At 35.0% G+C, this 18,498-nt stretch overlaps 1 protein-coding gene across 1 annotated transcript in view; it reads right to left on the reverse strand.

Moving 5' to 3' along the window:
• LOC110377385 (cyclic AMP response element-binding protein A) overlaps nt 1–18,498 on the reverse strand; it is a 107,254-nt gene that overhangs the window by 15,896 nt on the left and 72,860 nt on the right. The gene's annotated exons all lie outside the window — the stretch shown is intronic.

An 18,498-nucleotide genomic window follows, 5' to 3' on the forward strand; every position in this document is an offset into this window, starting at 1 on the left:
ATCATAGATACCGATTACCATGAACTTGACAAAAACAAGTCCTTTAATGTCCCATCATCTGTCTTTTAACCTCCCACGGCGCCATTTTGTTTACTTCTCCATTGCTATGGATCATAAGTAGATATGTAGGCACTGAACCATCCTCGGTCAATAAACTGGCCAACGTTACGCCATTTTTAAGATAAAAAAAAACATAATGTATAGAACGGTGTATGAAACTCCTTAGAGTTCAATATCGTTTGTTTTGTTTTTTTTTTTCGTCTAAAATTATTTACATAATCTGTTATGTCGTTTTCTGGAACATAGCATCAGTTTATTAGTGGTTATTTACTCATCGTTTGTAGGTAGCTTCTTGTTTTTCTCGGTAAACTCTATGGAAATACCGTAGATTGGATTTTCCCGAAGAGTTATAAATAGATTTCATTTTACAGTTTGTCAATAAGCGTTTCAAATTAACATCTCTTCTTTGAAAGGCACTGTGTGGATAACATCCGTTATTCAATTGGTATAGCATTATTGTTTGTTCTAAAATAACTTTTGTAAACTAAATGCACAGATCATTAAAAGCATTGTCTGCAAACTGTCTTGAAGAAAATTATATTATCTTAAATTGATATAATCAAGAGCAATGAAATTGCGCTCTGCATCAACAGGGTCAACGCCTAATAATTCGCAATTCAGTCATTCTAAAGGTTTTCATCCACTAGACTTGTCCGATTGGATTTTTCACAAATCAATGGTGAGAGCTCATAACGTTTTTTTCTCCAGACAATGTGAAGAGAATTTTGCATACTTATGTCCAACTGAATGAAACTTTTACAACTGCCAGACAGAAAGATAGACAACACATTATATGTCTAAAAATACAAACGTCTCACATCGAGGTTATCTAGATGACAGTCAGCCCCGGATCTTCAATTTTTCTTAGGCGGGGCAAAAACTGAAAAATGCCGCCCCGCCTACCTACTTATGTTTATTTTCATCTTTATCATCCATAAAATTTCAGCTATCAATATGTTGGCAGGCAAGGCCGTCTCTAGCTCACGTAGCGCCTGGGTGCAATCATCACCCAAGCGCCCCCTATGTATTGAAAGATTTTGAGTAGGTAGTACATACATATTGATCGAAGTACTTAGAGTAGTTAGTTACAAGGAATATAAATAAAAATGTTCGAACGAAAGTCACTTTTTGGAAGGTAAAAGGAAAAAAAATGTGTCCAAATCATTGTAGGCTCAAATTGTTGGCCAAGTTTAAGTTATGAAAGTCGAGACAATATAACGTAATTGCAAAAAAATTTTCAATTTTGGACCCAAAACGTTAATAAGTTTTAAAAAGCGCTGTAACGGAACAAGCAGTCGGAAGCCTAAACTTTTTTGTTTTTGAAGACTCCATAAATATATTTTTTTGCTACATTTGACTTATAGAAGGTAAGACAGCGTCAAACAGACTTATGAAGTTATCGAGGCAAGGCATGTATTAGACAGCGCGAGCGAAGCGAGCGCGAAATTTTTTAAGCCTACGATATAAAAGTACCTGATTAGGTACATATTAAAGCAACAAGTAGCCGCGAGCGTAGCGAGCGCGAACTTTTTCAAATTATTTGTTTGAAGACTCAAAAATTAAATTGGGAATTATGTACAAATAAAAACAAACCGTGATTAGAGCGAGTGCCATTTGTGTTCGTCGATTCGGTGCGTCAATAAAAATAATAAACAATCAGAAAAAATACCTACACAAATAATGTCATTTACTCGCGAGCGTAGCGAGCGAGAATTTTTTCACTTAGTTGGAGGATGTTAAAAGTGAAAAATAATCAAAATGATCAATGAAACCAAAGCGAAGGCGACTTCTTTAGAATCTTTGCATATCAGTATCATGATACAATGTACATGATTCTTTATCAAACGGGTGTAATTTCATCGAAATTTCCTGTTGGTGGGGCGTCCCACGGCGCCCCTGAGACCGAGACTCCCGGCTTATTGGGCGGCTCTGTAGGTAACTATTATAGTTATCTATGATGTAGGATTTAAAATAAAAATAAATATGCCATAAGTGTTCCTGGCTCATAGCTAGCCAATAATTTTTATTAATCAGTTTTAGTTTGCTAAAACTTCGCCTCGTGAATAATAAATGTTCGTGCAGTCGTGCAGCATATCTCACTCCGCGCTCAGGGTATCGGTCAAGTTGATATGGCTATGAAATTGCTGTACTTGTGCTATTATTTATTCCGTGGTCATTAAATTGATGATGAGTTGAATGGATGATGAATGAATTGGGACGCCTGATTTTGCCGCCCCCTGAATTTGCCGCCCGGGGCATAGGCCCCGGCTTGCCCCCCCCTAGATCCGGGGCTGATGACAGTAACAATAAAACCTTTTCCAAAACCCGAAATACAGCTGTCTAGCTAAAACTAGTTCTATAAACCAGTCTGCTTTTATAGCGAACCCTATATTTTATTTCAAACTCTCTTTTGTAGTTACAAATGTTTGCAACTGGAAATTTTGAGACGAACGCGAAAATGTCTGTTACGCGAATCTGTCTTGTTACGTTCTAATCGATGTGCACCTTAATACCGTGTCCCTCACCTTGGCAGCGAGTGTAAATAGGCACCGCACAAATAGAGGAGGCGAATGAACGGCCGTGGAGCCGAACACGGTCGCCGACCTCCGGCGGACGCCTTCCGACTGGCTGATGAGCTTCCGACATTAACGAAACACGCAAAAGAAAGGCTACCTGTATAATGAGCACCTCTTTATATGTACATACCTCCTACGTATGCAGCGGCTCCTAACATCTCAATATTAATGCAACGATTTTCAACTGTTACTAAGTTTACGAAACGCCTTGTGTTGTGTATTCTTTTTTCTGCACGCACGTGTACGAGAATTTTCCAAGAAACACCTCTTATTAGCATTTCCTATGGTTTATTACAAACAAGCTCAGAGTGTTTAGAAGATTTTTCATAAAACCGTCAGGGGTATTGAACCTGGTGAGGTTATAGTATAGTGGTCTTCTTGTGGGAAAAACCGAGTAAGCCTAATAGTTCGTGATGAACATTTTAATTTGGCCCGGAATGTTATGTGGGTTCTTTAACACCTGGTGTGATTGACTTGTCCGAATGTATGGGGAATAAAAATTCGGCTTCGCTTGAGTGTGGTTTTAAAATAGACGCTTTATGTTCGGGAATTCCTTTCTCTGCTTTGAATTCCCATTTTTGTTTCTGCATTCCTACTTACGTAGGGAATTTTATTCTGACCGCAATTTTATAAGAAATCAAATTATTCATACCTTTTAAATTTTACATTTGAATCAAATTCTTCCGTTACCAATTATTTGGAAAGTCAAATTCATATTCATGCGAATAAGCTGAATATTTTTGAATTCAATTACTTTCTCTATTCACACGAATCCTTAACTGATTCTTATATAGTGTATTTTTATAGAAAGGACCAACCAGATTTCGCATTCTTTATTTAATTTTACCTGGCAGCTGAAATTCGGAATTGGAAAATACTATTCGAAATTCAATCTATACTTTTAATAACAATTGACAGTCTAATGAATCTATGGATAATGTAAAGGTTATTGACAAGAAGGTAGGTATCTACAGTTCTTACAAACATAATAAAGATTATTGAAATAAGTCTTTGACTGATAAATGAAAAGTGGACTTGAGTAAGACCATTAAAGAAATTGTCGCAGATTAGATTATCTAGAGACGGTATTTTTTTTATATCTCCTTGGAGTAACGTAGATTTTACCGAAGAACCCGATGTATTCTAACCAAAAATAAATCACAAATCTTGGGTAATAACATAGTCAACCTGAACGTGTAGTTTTGAAAACCACTTAAGGAAATGTCAACAAGAAATGTCCTAAGGGAAATAAATAAAAAATAGGCCGCATACCACAGCGTACAAAGTCTGAAGGAATAACAACCTTCTAGGAATTTAAAGCACAAAAAAGCTTTAGTAGGCAATTTGTAGCAATTAATTAAACATGCGTAATTTGTCATTAGACTTGAATAAAACACTTTATGGCCCAAGTTCACCGTCTCTATGAACGTAAGTTTTCTTAAACCAACGGTTGACTATGAATTTTCACGTACAAGTTTCAAAGTAAACAGATTAAAAACAAATGAAACCGTTCGTCAACGGAAACCAAAAAAAATTACCGTGAATGTGAGCCTAAATCAGGAAAAAGGTAAGTGGGTTAAACAGGCAGAAAATGATTTATTCAGAAAATATGTAAGATTTGTCATAACAGTTTTCGCGAGTCTAGACCCAACCCCAATAGTAGTTAAGCTCTAGTCTATTACATTTAAGCTGTCATTTAGAACCATTGAGCTACACATTCACACAGCACGAAACATTAGTCGCTCATTGTCTCACGAAAGGTTAAAATAAATAAAAAATATAATTACACGTTTAGAATCGTGTGGATTCACGATTAGAATTGGGAAATAGTCGTGACTAAGACATTCAACAGTTTGGCAACGTTTAGGCGTTAATTGTGTGTTATAAAACCGTAATCTGAGAGGAATCTATGTATGTAGGAAAATATAGATACGTATTTAAAAAAAACTGGTAATTGAAAAATCGAGAAAAACTAAAGCATTCTTAAATATTGTATAGTTCTAATTTGGTGTAGTAACGTTCTTTTATGTTTCGAACAATCCCGCTGCCCCGGTTATATGTAGTGGCTGAACACACTTAGTAAATTTTAAATTATTAAATAAAGTTTTTGGTCCTATGATCTCGAGAAATCGCTTAAATTACTTTTTCGATATTCCTTAAATCTTTATTATGAGTCAAAGCGGTATAAATAAATACGATTGTTTTTATCAGTTTTCCTCCTTTCTGATGTTAATAGGTGTTCCAATGCTAAGTAATTTCCAATTACTCATTAGGAGATATCATTCTACGATTAGGTAATCAAGTTTATAAGGATAAGTACGTGTTTATTAAATCATCAACGTAAACATACATTTACCTACCGAAAATATTTACAACTGTTTAAAATGAAAGATTTTTTATTTTTGAACCTAAAAAATATACTCGATCGTAAAAGTAGGTAATTAATATAAAATGAGAATTTCCTAAGGTATAAAATAAATAGTACAGCTGAACCAAGGATGATTGCAAAGTAAATGTGTAGGCGTTCTTAACTCGAGGGATTTTAATGAGCTCACGATTGGTGCTGCTGCATCAGTAGAACTGTCAAACAATGACAGTCACAGTACTGATAGGTGACACATTCAAACGTGAGTCTGAAGATTTTAATTAAACTGTTTTTTTTTTTGTGAGGTTATTAGACCAAATAAACAACGACAGAATGTGCCTACATAACGCAAACCTATCTGTCAATACCAATCTCGATTTCAAACAAAACAATAGCCTGATTTCGACAACTAATCGATGATATTAATAGACTGGTTGCACACCTTCACACTCACACACACGTGCTGTCAAATGTGCATAGTGATGCAACTGGACCAGTAAACCGGTCCGCGTACCAATTCTCAAAGTTGGCCGTTGCGTAATCATAAAATATCGCATATACGGTACTGGCAACCTCAGCACAATAGCCTTTAGATTGCTCTAGATTTAGACTAGTCTATCACGCACTAATTGTGAATATTGAACGACTAATTAAACGATAAAGAAAATTGAATGATGTCATACTTGAATTAGCAATTTGATAAACTCGCTTACGTAGGCGAGGTGATCCAGCCACAGAAGGTAATGCAACACAGGCCCCTAGAAACTGTACCTATAGTAGTATAGTATCATCTTGTTCTTGAAGAAACCCGTATCAATAATGGAACCTGATTAAAAAAACTGGAACTCGTTTAAACTTTACAGAGCACAAGACATATTTGGAACATTAATTTTGAACATGGCCGATTTCACCAAAAAGTTGCATTCAAGTTAACATATTTTTTAAACGATGTTGAGTTTTTGCATGCAAGAGACACGAGTGCCGATTATGATAAATCAAGCACGTTTATTATTGAATTGCAAAGGCAATAAAAGTACAAAATGTCGTATGTAAATTAACTCGTTAAAGTACCTGACAAAATACATAATAATGTACTGTTATACGAAAGCCGAAACATTATCAAAACAATTTATCATCTCATTCATTGTGAACGGCTGCGTGAGAGATTCAAAGAAAACAATCGTCAGACTTTGCTCACGTCTCTTTCTGACATTCCTCTTAATTCCTAAGTGTGAAAGAGACAATAGTCTATGATAGAAAAATGCTAGTTTCAAATTAAACACATTAATCAATTAGAGCCAGCCCCATCCACTTTTCTTTTATGGCATTGTTCTTTGGGCAATTAAAATTTGTTTTTTTTCGGTTGAGCGCATGAGAAGCGGAGAAGATAATATGGTAATAGATGGCTATTAATAATTATTTTCGTTATTTTCCAAAACGAAAGAATAAATCATAAGTTCGACTACCAGATTTATATGTAAGTGAAAATCTAAATATCAAGGAGACTTCTTATAATCAAACTTCAAGGAAACAGTTACAGCATAATACTATGAGTTCTGCGAATGCCAAACCACCTGTCACTATTAACTTAATCCTTAGCAACACTTTGCGGTATGTAAATACCAATAAATGAAATCGTGTTGACTATTATTATTTATGGTCAAGATAATATTACGGACATTTAGAATCCCGTTTGACAAAATATATTAACTAAATTATGCGCTAAAGCATAAAATTCTGTCTTTCGTAGTGCAGCGCATAAATAAGACAGCTTAATAGTTTTTGCATGCGAATATTGAGAACGTTTCGACTGCTTGATTATTTTAACATTTATGTTCCTTGTATCCAAGCAAACTTAAGGTCGCCAAGTGTTAAATATACCCAGAATAAATTGGTTATCACTAGGTATCATACAGGTCTCTCTTACATTGATATTAACAAGGACGAAATAAATATTTCTGTGAGTAAGGATATTTGAAATATTTGGGCTTGTTTTTAAAAGGTCTTTTGCTTTTACATTGTTCAGTCTTTTTTGGTATGGAATGTTGATTTTTATGAAAGGAGTATGATCTTTCTGCATTTTGGTGAACGGAATTTTAATTGTAGCACGACCACACATGGCTTGTAAAATAATTCTGGCGTGTATAAACACCTTTTCAAGTTTTTAAGTCTTAAGCGATGAAAGACGAGACGATTAGACACCAAACTAATTAGTGTTTCCTCTTCCTAGCTCCTTATTATAGCACAAAGAACAAGGGACACTATTACAGTACACAAATTAACAAAGCGTTTGTTCAACAGGATGTGGAGCAACTTTATAGGTAAGACAAAATGCACTAGAATTTGGAGCATGCAGTGAAGTGGGTCGTAAACCGCCCGTCGTGCATGCCAACATCACCATCCTGATACTAAAGGACGTAGCTTTCAAATGAACTAGACGTGAGAAACACTTCAATGTAGCCAGTTTCAGAAAGCAGGGTGCAGGGAGATGAAATCAAATAATTCATTCGTGTTTCACTCTGCGTCGTGATCTATTAGAAGCGTGGTCCTACTAATATTATAATGAGAGCTTTGTTTGTTGGAAACTAGCTACCAGTGTTGCATTATACTGTCAGCACCTAGATCTTTATACACATTTAAATTGACAAATGCAGTATCATCATTATCGCCAACGAATGCCCTGTGGGACACCCGTATATCTGTAGCCTTATTTATGATCATAGTATGCTCTAATTATGTGTCAAAAAATCCAAATATCTATCTTATTCCGATACCCTCCATAACGCCTCTTTGAAATAAAATCCGTTCACAAATTGCATCTTATCAAATTTCAAAACGTTACGTAGTACGCAACATACGTTGAAATCGGAGTAAGTGAACTTGCTTTGGAAATATAAATAGGCCATTAGTTCTTAAAGCCTTATCATGAAGCAGCATTTACTTAAGAAGTATAATATTTAAAACTGCAGAGGTACTTAAAATTAAGGTGGTAACTTATCAGATCAGTCTCCTCCCCCTCCCAAACCTGATCCAGATCACGTTGCACAGAAAACAGGCTACACACACGCTATTTGGTATCAAGTGAATGTCTCATGAAATATCAACCGGCGTAAGGAATGGGAGCATTTTTTGTAACATCTACTTTCACCAGCCGATAGTGGATTCGCATCCGGTTCACTCTGTACCGTTGTCGGATTGGCCATTATCGCGATCGAGAACTGCATTTTGACTTGCTCTTGTTAAACTTGATAATGTGAAGTAGTGTTATGTATAAATTACACCGTCATTTGTCTTGTGTTAATTCAATTGGTGTATTGTTCGCTCTTTAGCGTCTCCAAGGTTTCTTTAAGCGGTTGTAGACTGTCCACGAGGGAATTCTCTTAAAGGAAAAGATTATCGCAACAGGTTTGACCCAAAAATGTCTTTTAATCTGGGTCAGTTTTGAAGGCACTAACAGGTAAAAATGGTGAAATAATAAAAATAAAGTAATGTATCCTTAAAATGTACAAGTTTGACAATGATGAATTGTTTAAATCTTAGTAAAGCTGGGTGACACGAAATAAATTGTTTTGAGACAAATTTATCATTTTACTCAAAATATTTATGTTACTAGACTAGATTCCACCCACGGTATCCCCGCATCAGGAGGAATCTGCCTTTAAGCATAAGCTATATTACTCCTAAGTTTCATCAAAATCCATCTAGTAGCAGCTTTTGCTGTTTTACTTTTCGAGTTTATAACAATATTAGGATTTTATGTCTGTCCTTTGTCACTGAGAACTAACATGCATCGTTATTCTATAGAAATACATGTAAGAACAGACTAGATTTTTATAGCTCATTATAGTGAGCTGTATTCACAGTTCTTGTTAGCTTAAACATCTGTTGTTGCAATCGTGGGACTCTGAGATTGGTGCGAAATAGGTCGCTAGAGTCATCGCCTGAGAATTCTGGTGTTTTGGTACAACAATATGTAGCGATGCGGTCTGTAAGCAAGTAATTAAAGTATTAGATTTTGTACGATTGTGTTTTCGGTTCGATGGACGGACTTGTATTAAAAGTAAGAACATATTTATATACAGAAGCATTTTTGGAGTTAAAAAGGCTGTCTCGAGCCTGGATGAATTTTAAATCATTTTGAAATGCTTTTTGTATGAAATTAATTTCATTGTGCATCAAACTAACTACTTATAACAATAATTTCTATCGTTAGAAGATATGGATGGACGTTCCGTCTGTGGAATGTTTGCTCTCTATTAGGACCTCCATTGAATCCGAAACAAAGAACGGATTCCTCATCATAGGTACACACAAAGCTAAACATAAGGACATTATAACCAATGAAGCCTATCCAAGTATATCTACACATAATTTGATATAACACATGTAACCCGTCTAGACAATAGATGGAAGATAATTGATTTAACACCACACAATTTCATCTCATCCTCGCCTCTACATGTTACTAACACGACCCTTTTACATCAATCGTTATACATTGCTTTCTTCATCCCAATTAGTGTTGTGATCGTGTTAAGTCAGCCAGCAATGGTTGGTAAGGACAGAAAATTTTCCGCATTTTCTCAAGTTACTCATTCAAAGGTCTGACGCCTCTTGCCAATATTTTCGCTAGAAGCCGAAAATGCTTATAAATGACGTGTTTGATCGATATTAGTGATGTCTCATGAATTTTAATGATGGCAACATCTGTTTACTGGGCCTCATGGCTGTCGTTAAATAAGATTAGGCCATTAATGTTACTTGATTTGTATAAGGGAGATAAATAATATGTTAGAACAAACAGGACACTTTGTTTCTTTTCCAAATTAATGTCATTTATGATTGTTGATAAGTTAACATCCAAATCAGACCTAGAATAGATCCTTGAGGAATCCCATGAAGTAACCTGGTACATTAAATCTAAAGCTACATAGTGACATAAATAATGTTTCCTACGCCTGTTCAGTTTATCTAAGGCTTCTGTGAGATAAGAAATGACATTTCTAACTCGACCAAGAAGAAAAAGTTATTCTACGAGTGGGTGCATTGACACCTATCACTTCCTACGCTAAACATTTTCATCTATTAACAATCTTTTGGATTAGCATATTTTTTCAAAATGTTATAGGAATAATCAAAGGGATTTTAGGGATGACAGACTGCCCACATTTTGGTTGAAGTCAAAATGAATTTCCTTTGAGGTAGGCGTTCATGACGTCATTGGATGTTAACATAAAATTTGTCTAGACAGCCTATGACGTGAGCACTCAGGACTGTTAGCTGTTTCTGCTCCATATAACATGTTATCAGCTACCCACGGTTGACGTGTGATCATTTAGGTCACAAGAGGAAATTGGACATCATTTGCTGAGATTTTCACTATCGACACTGGCCTCTCTAAGGCCTATTCTTGGTAGATTGTCATTAATTTCGATTACTGAAACTTGAAAGAACATCGCACAGTTTTATGAGGCAGCTTCAAAATTGATACAAACAATAAATAACCTATTTCTCCAACAAGCAGACTAGCATGAAAATCCAATACACTCCTATCTCCTTACATAACCCAGAGTTCTATTTTAAGCTCCCACAATGTACGTAAAAGGTTTAAATCAAAGAGATAATGCGACTAGAAAGGCACTCTCAGTTTCAATTCCACGTTTCATTGAAAAATAACTAAGTTTTTGCGTCCCCATCCAATTTTCCAGTTCCGTGGGTACAGTTATCTGATACTGACGACGTAACGGCCACTGTTAGGGGATATATAGCTGTGTACGGAACCGTCTGTGGCTCGTAGCTTATATAAAACGGTTAGGGTACAACAGGTGGCTTGAAAACAAACTGCGCTGTATCAAATAATGAATCAGAAAGGGACTTTCAGAAGTTCTAAGAGTACTAGAATTCTTTTAGAATAAAACATAGGTCCACATGCTGATATTTCATTGTTTACTTTATATTACATGGAAATTCACCCAAAATATGTTCGTTCCGTAAGTAAAGCATAAAAAAACAGAAGAAAATAATTACATCAAACACTTCCGTATTCAAATTGAGACTAATAAAAATAGGTTCAAACAAGATGGTAAACGCGAACTTCCTCTATAAATTCATTGACTGGCCATAAATATTTATCAGGTTATTATTTTTATAATAACAGTGTTGTTACCCGCGGCGTCGGGGGCGCGTTGTGACGTCACGGCCGCCATGTTTGTGACGTCACATTTCGCGCTATCCTACGCTCTCCCACGCAGAGTTGGTGGCGTTCCATTTTTCTCAATTTCCCGCATATCTAACCCCGGCTGCGCCCACATAGATAACGGCTGTAACTTGTTAAATTGGATTTCATACTATTTATAGTCATTTGTTGGTGAACAAGGCTTAGAAGGATATTCATAGAACTTCAATCGTTTCTTTTATTACCCGACTGCCAAAGAAGGAGGGTAATGTTTTTCGAGTGTATGTAAGTATGTATGTATGTCTGTTCCTTTGTGACCTCCTGTAGCCTAAACGGCTTGATGGATTTTGATGTATGAGGTATCGTTAGATTTGTCTTGATTACGGGAGTGTCATAGGATACATTTTATCCTAAAAGTCCCACGGGATATTTTTTCTAAATTTCCCTTTAAAAAAATATGTATACGGTATCATTAGATTCATTTCAATCACGGGAGTAATTAATATAGGATACGTTTTTTCTCAAAATTCCCACGGGAACATGTTAATTCTGCGTCAACGCAAAGCAACTCATGCGTTAGCAAGCAAAAAGATAGGGCGTGGCCTGGCATGCGGCGCGCAGCGCGGTGCGGAGGGGGATATGCTCGAGTATACAGCCCGAATGCGGGCACACGCATAAGGTAAAGTAAGGTAAAGTAAGGTACATAGTCTTCTACATCTACAACATTTTCGTTAAATAAAAACAGCTAAAAAGTTATAAATAAAAGATTATTATTAAAAACAAAATACCCGACTGCACACTAAAAGAGTAAAACAAGCCCACAATAATATTGATCAATCAAATGCTAAAACTAATTATGTAATACCGTTTAAACAATACCTATATTAAAATACACTACAATATGTGTTCGTAATCGATAGTTAAATAAACAGAAACTTATTTTGAATACAAATTTACTGAATATAATTTATAAATATTGATGGAAAGCATCGCAGGCGGGGACCACCTTGACCGCCACCAACGAAAATTCTGCTAAATGGTGCACAACCGAAATGACTATAAATAAGCCTCTGTTGGTCCCCGCCTGCGATGCTTTCCATCAATATTTATAAATTATATTCAGTAAATTTGTATTCAAAATAAGTTTCTGTTTATTTAACTATCGATTACGAACACATATTGTAGTGTATTTTAATATAGGTATTGTTTAAACGGTATTACATAATTAGTTTTTAGCATTTGATTGATCAATATTATTGTGGGGCTTGTTTTACTCTTTTTTTAGTGTGCAGTCGGGTATTTTGTTTTTTTAGAAAAGTTATTGGAAATGTTGCGTCGTATTGAGGGAATGAGTTTTATAGAAAAACTTAAAAAGGTTAGATAGATCTACGTAAAATTGAAAAATATTATTGCCCTAGTAAACTATCTTTAGAATGTGATTAAAATATGCTTTCTTTCGTACTCGTCATTATTTCAATAACTTACAATGACTAACTTCAAATACATACCTACTTCATTAACCCTCCTTTGCTAAGAGGTTTGCAATCAAATTTAAACCCTCAGATCCAAGAAAACCGGTCACAAAATTGTACATACATAGGTAGGTACGTTTTCTCCAAAAACTCAAGCATATTTTAAGACGACACAACCTTCAAGCCCGACCTTACTCCAGATTGTCGTAACTTAGTTATGAATGACCAATATCATAATGGTTTGTCATTTCAGCTTTAGTTACGTAAAGGCTCACCCAATTGTATATGTTAATCGGATTCCATTGGTAATGTCATTAACGATACGTTACGTGAACTTCTATGTAGTTGTACGGAATTATAGAATACTTAGAAATAATAGGCATGGTTTTGGAATGTGTTTTTTGCTAGGTCTTGACATGTTTTAATTATTCACCAGTTAATTTGTGCGTTTTGTGTGTGCTTTGATGTTTTTTTGTTTTATTATTCTTGGCTGCTACTACATAACTTAAAGATAGTTTCGGCAATTGTATAGATTTGGAACTATTTTATTTTGTACAATACTTTTAAGCATTTTTGTAATGCCCTGCTTTTTCTAGATTTTCCAGTCTTTCATGTTAAAAATCAATTTTCATTTATTTTTACGCAGCTTAGGTAGTTATTATACAGATGTTGTTACAGTACAGGTACAGGCACAGAAAACGGTGACAATTACGTTGGTTTGTTACGTAATAAAAAAAATATTGTGATGATTTGAAGTGCTGATACGTGCAAGTGAAGTGCATTACGCTACTGCTTATCAACACCGCTACACTGGGATGACTAATATATTATCACTTTACAACAATACTATGAGTATTAAGCCAATATTACGTAAATAGGACAATGTATGGACTGTTGCACTGTAAATGTCACTTACGTATTTAACAACCCTTTGTTAACGGTTTTAATTAAATAGGTATGAAAAGGCAAGTACATACTACTTCTCGATTATATTTCTTGCTGCTTACATCTACTTACACTAATCTTATAAAGCTGAAAACAAACTTTTCAGCTTTATAAGATTAGTGTAAGCGTACGCTAATCTCAGGACATATTGGACCGATTTGAACTATCGAGGAAGGCGTAAGTAATTGAAACCTGTGGTGGAAGTATAGTTTTAAGATAAAGTTAAGCAATATTGTTTATAACCTCATAAAAGGTATTAGTAGGTAAAGGAAATCTTCAATACTGTGTTATTAAATTCCAAAAATTTCTGTAACTAATAACAAAGGAACATTCCAGCATTTTTAATTACTTAACCTAAAATGACAATAGGAAAACCCCCAGCAAACGCTACCCAGATCAAACAGACCACATTTTAAATACTATTTAAAGTTTTTATTATCTCAATATAAACGGTGATTGTTTGATGAAAACAGATAACAGTTCTTGTATTATTTAACAGCTCATATTATGACAGAGAGACACGCGTGAATGATAACACAGGAAGGAAGCTGTATTATCAACGGAAACTTTGCTCAAACATTCGAACTAAATTAACATAATTAAGCCAAGTGTTTAAGGATCTGATGTAATGCTTGTTTGTACGTAATTCTATGTTATTAAGTCATGCCTTTTTTATATAAGAAAAAATAATAGAACATGAACGTTTTTAGATAGTTGGCATATTTTATAAGTTTACAATAAGAAGGGACTGAAGCAATTAATACAAATGATACAACATGGAGTTCTTTTATGACTTTAATTTAAGGAGTACGTATAACATTTTGTCATATTACCATTATGAGCCATTGATCAATGTATTGAACAAGTTTAGTCTATGCAGAATGAACTGAAGTAACGAGGTACTTAATAAGATCAATCATTGCCCCTTTAGAGATTTAAATCATCCTCCAGTAATACATAAGTATCCTATCCTCTCAAAAGCATATTTTTTAGATAAAGCACAATTCTCCGGTCACACATCCATCAGCCTCAATTACCTCAAGTACAGGTGAGCACATAATGTCATAGTCTTCGCACGGTACCTCAGACCTAACGGTACGGGCACGTTACGTAACAGACATTCCTTACTGCGTCCCGTAAACTGTAACGAGGACTATAATTGGATGCGCATTGGGCACGATCCGAATCACGCACTACTTAAGTTATTTATTATGATTGTTAAGTTGATTGGCTGTTCAATTTAGTGGATAGTGCTTGCTGGTTTGAAAATGGAAGGTGGTGTAGCTGTTAGTTTGAAATGGAAGATTTTTTGAATATCGAACTGTTAATTGGCCAGACTTATTTGAGAGTGAATCAGAGACCACGAAAAAGGTTTTATGAGTTATCAAATTATGTCTTCATCACCCAGTCTGTCATATAAACTTTTTAAGAATTTGGACTCAAAAATATGAGATCATCTAGTTTTACGTCAAACGACCATTCTCATAATCAAACATAATCTACATTTTGAATAATAAATCTAAACGAAATATAGAGTTACAACCTGATTTTTACGAGATAGTTAATAAGCATAAAACTCTTAATTAAAGTTCTAGAGTCATAAAATTGATTTACTTGGTTCTAACCTCGTTTACATAATAATGAAATAGAACGTGTGCGAAAATAACAAATGTCACATTTAATAATAGATTTATAATGAAAAATAAGTTAATTTAGACACACCTTTAGAAGTGTCATGCATATACCTACCTACGATTGCATTTTTTTCATAATCATTCATTTGTTTGATCCCACGCTGATCTGACTTTAAAGAAAAACAGCCAGTCATCTAGTTGTCATTCCACGCACGTCGGTGAAGGCGACCAAGGGAAAGAGTTACTATTACCGTTGTATTTCAGAAGGGCTTACCTACAAAGAAATTGTCTTACATTGTAAGAGAAAATGAGACTCCTTCCTAAGTACTTTTAGTGTCAAGCCGTATTTTCTCAAAGTTAAAACCCTTGAAGCCTAATCATAGTTTTATTAGCTTGAATGACATTTGAAGCGTTGATTAAACAGGCTGACATTTAATCGATTGTCAATAAAATTTTACAAATTAACCAAATATAGCGAGGTTTTAACCTTACAACTTTGTATCTACCTATTACCTAGCTAACCATCTATTAAATTTTAAAGTCAACTTCTACAAAGTAAAGTGAGAAATAAACCGTAAATCTACTTAAAATTTTGAAGCAAACTATCCGTTAGTTACTTGGTTTAGTGAAAACTATGCTGTTGGAATGTAATTGCTCAATTACGTCGGTAAATGGTATCTTGTGTCGATAACGCTGTGTACGTCGAGTTGACATGTTGCATGCGCAAGCGACGCTTGAGCCCGATAGCCCAGATTTGCGCTGACATTGCGCTCGATTTTCTACAGTACAACGTGCAGTTTAAATTTGTAATTTGTTAATAATTTTAGGGTGACGAGGCGTTTTTAGAAATTATAAATTAATATAGAGATAAAAATGCAAGTAGTAATTAATTTGTTTGTTGCATTCTATATTTAGTTTTAAAGCAAATTGAAAATATCAATTTCAATTACAATGTTTAATCGGGAAATGAATAAAAGGGGAAAATAAGAATGTCAAAGTCATGCGCCTAATTTCAAATGAATGTGAATGGGCCATACGAATGTACACTCACAGAATATAATAGACACTTACAGATACCGAACTAAATATTTTTACAGAGAAATGACGCAACTCAGTAATCCGCTTGTGGTAATGAGTATTCGTGTCACAAAACACAGCTTACATTTCTATGTTGTAGCTACTTTTCCGCCTTTATTGTGTACGCACAAGGTTGAAATTCCCTTGGCAGGTTAGTTAGTAAGTGTATGGTAGTTTTGTGATGCGTGTCCGAGTATCGGCATAATTTCACATTCACAGCTCGGCAATGTCAGTACGTGCTGAAGGGCCGTGAGAAAGCCGCATGCCATCAGGTCTTGAGACAAATGCGCGAAAAATGCACTCTTTGTAAACATAGTGGGACTTCTAGATAAATCTGATGACAGTTACGTTTTATTTCTTGTAAGGCATACTTGAGTCTGATCGTGATGCATTTTTCAGAGGTTGTAATGCAGACTTACATTGTCACGAGTTCAGTCTAGAACTTGTTCTAGTAAAGGACAAAACTTCCTGGCATTGCTCTTGTATAAAACAAAAATGAACCTCAACGTTCAGTCACTTTTCAGAACATCTTGAATACTAGGAACAAAATACTAAACCTCTACGTCCCGTGACCTATATCTTAGGATCCCTAACTACATTATGCCTAACAGAATCTCGACATCTAAAGAGGTTCTATATCAGGCTGCCAGCCAACGAAAGAGGTTACATACGTAAGTGTGAAAAAGAGGTCGATATTAAAATCAGGATTAATTGGATGACTTCAATTATTCCTCAAACCAGACAGTAAAGGTTCAACGATTGTTTAATTATTATAATGATATTGTTATTCCAGTCACAGTGTATTTAATTACCCCTCATTACGAACAATAAGGAGGACAAGACACAAACAATAACTCATTCATTCGTATTGTGAATGCGATTGATTTTAATCGATGAGGATCAATTTGTAAACTATAACAGTATTAAATGTAGATAATGTAACCTTATGACCAAAATCACCAAACTAGGAGAAAGTAAATAATTTTCGGTTAAGGAACTAGGAATAAAATTAAAATATTTTTTTAAGCGTAAGGCTAAGTTAGGCTTAAAGTAATGACACGTTAAACTACAACTTAGGTTAGGACTACGTATTCCGTGAACACTATGGTTTATAACAAAAATCGCCTAAATTGCGCTGCATGGCATTAATCCTACGATAGACATTTACGAATGGTTTCGTTTACCTACAAGTTGTTTATTCATTCACAAGTGCAGATAAAAGTTGAGTAGCACTTAATTAGCCGCTCATAAGATACATATGTAAAGGGAAAGTTGAAGAAACTCATACTATAGAGTCCTCCTCCACATACAGGAACTTCTCTTTATACACATGGACAATTAAGTAATACATTTGATGAGGTACCTATAAGTCAACAATTGTAATTTAACAACTTCTCACCAAAGTACAAAGGACCTATATTCGATTGCATCGCATCGCTTGTAATAAGGAAATCTCAACTAATTAAATACAATTTAATACCAACGTTTTTTTCATGGGAAGGTAATCGAGACAATAAAGAGTCGAAAAATATTAAATATAAAAAGTCGTTGGCTATAAAAGTCTTATTGTTATCACCACTATAACTTTATCTCAAGATCTAGTGACAGACACTGTTTAACACTTCGACATTGCGAAATCGAGATAATTAATTTTGATATCTTTCCATTTATTTTATTTAGGTCATATTTTCGCATTTTGAATGCAGGCGAAACTTCCTTATTATTTATCTCATAATTGAAACAATTTTACACAAAATTACCCTAGATATCAAAAGTCAGGTCCTTTAATTCAAAATCCTAAATCTAAACCAAAAAAATCTACCAGCAGACCCAAAAAATACTCAAAGAACATGTCGATAAATAAACCTGTGCGGCTTACCACAAACCTAATCTATCCGAAAGTACAATTCAAGTTAGATATCCATTAAACAGACATGATTAAGCACCTCAGATACTTCAAAAGTCAAAACAAACATGGGCTTTAAAACTGGATGGGTACCACTGTCTCTTTTACTCCTACTGGTAAAGTATATCTATCTCTGTCCGGTAGTTATGGCAACGGGATGCCACAGCTCATCTTAAGAGCCGCTGCGCCTGTAATTTGGTTCATGGCTTCGTTCAAGAAAGTATAGCTTTGTTGAAATTGTTCTAGTCACTGTTATGAACCTAATATAACGAATAATGGGAATGTAAG

This window comes from Helicoverpa armigera, chromosome 10 (assembly GCF_030705265.1).
Source record: "Helicoverpa armigera isolate CAAS_96S chromosome 10, ASM3070526v1, whole genome shotgun sequence".
Lineage (NCBI taxonomy): Eukaryota > Metazoa > Arthropoda > Insecta > Lepidoptera > Noctuidae > Helicoverpa > Helicoverpa armigera.